Source organism: Grammomys surdaster, unplaced genomic scaffold, assembly GCF_004785775.1.
Source record: "Grammomys surdaster isolate TR1022 unplaced genomic scaffold, NIH_TR_1.0 208, whole genome shotgun sequence".
NCBI lineage: Eukaryota > Metazoa > Chordata > Mammalia > Rodentia > Muridae > Grammomys > Grammomys surdaster.
Window position 1 is genome coordinate 2,252,979 of NW_021604653.1, and position 1,513 is coordinate 2,254,491.

A 1,513-nucleotide genomic window follows, 5' to 3' on the forward strand; every position below is an offset into this window, starting at 1 on the left:
AGACTGATTAGGTGAGGTCTCTGTGGAGAGTGAATGCTTGAATAAAAAATTGAATGAAGTGTTAACATGTGATATATGCTAGAGCTTTTAGGCAGAGTACAGCAGGTCCAGCAGATGCTCAGTATGTCCCAGGCCAGTGTGGACAGAGTACATTAATAGAAAGGCTGGAAGCCAGGATGGAGAATTCGAGAGCCAGTGTGTAAGACCTTATTGGGAGCAGAAAATCTCAAGGTTCCAGTCTTGGCAAGGGAAACGGTGGGAGACATTTGGACCAGTGATTTAGTTTCCAAGGAATATAGTGACTTCTGTGTGGAGAACAGGCTTCTAGGAAATGAACATGGGACCACAACTAGGAAGCAGTGAGGCCACTAAGGAGAAAAGATAGGAGCAGAAAAGAGGTGTTGGAGAGTGACTCTGTTTAGATGATGGGTTTTTAAAGTATTTTTAATACTTCCTTTCTTAAGTGTGTGTGTGTGTGTGTGTGGTGTGTCTGTGCGTTTGTGTGTGTGCGTGTGTGCATGCATTCATGACCATGTCATGTGTGGGTGAGAGAACAACTTGTGGGTGTCTGTTCTCTCTTTCTACCATGCGTGTCCTGGGAAACAAGCTCAAATAGTCAGGCTGACAGCAAGGTCCCTTACTGGCTGGAAATCCCACCAGCCCTAGATGGTGTGTGTTTTGAAAGCAGAACACAGAGAACTTTCTGCTGTTATTAGCCAGAGTCTAGGGTGCAAACAGAACTACTTCAGGTCTTTTAGCTAATGGGATTTAATAGAAGGTTTAGTTTCTTCGGAGGTGCCGAGTGGGAGACAGTGGAGATTAGCAGAAATGGGAATTCACAGCTACTGGTGGCAAGTGGGAAACACGCAGAGCTGTCGTGAGGGGCCAAAGGCTGGACCACTCACCCACCAGAAATGGTCCCTAGGACTGACAGCAAGAGGGAAAGATGCAGAGCTGTCAGGTTCAGTGTAGGACAAAGGCAGGAAGTGCTTGCTTCTCCTCTCTTCCTGATGCCCAGACTTGTACCATTGACTCTGATTGACAGAAAATCCCCAGGTCAGAGAGAACACAGGAAATATAGCTAGGATGATGGAGAAAGCCTGCAAAAAGGAAAGTGACTAGAGGTCTGAGAGAAATAACAGGCAACTGCAAGTTTCCATGTATGAAACGTGGGCATGCATATCTCCCATTAGCTGCACACAGTAACATGTAAATATCTGTGATATCTGCACACACACACACACACACACACACACACACACACACACACAAGATCTCAGGGGCTAGATAGCTTTCATCTCTATGTCAAAACAATTCTTCGATATTGGTTGCCTAATTTGCTATGTTAAGGATTCTGAGGCTCTCTCCGTATGCATCCTGTGCTAGCTATGACATGAGAAGGGGAAGGGTCACATCCTTGCCAGGTATTAGCTCTGGGGTCTACACAGGGAGGCAGTGACAGCCAAGCCCCTCACCTTGGGAACATCATGAAGGGAATCTCTTGTTTTCTTAA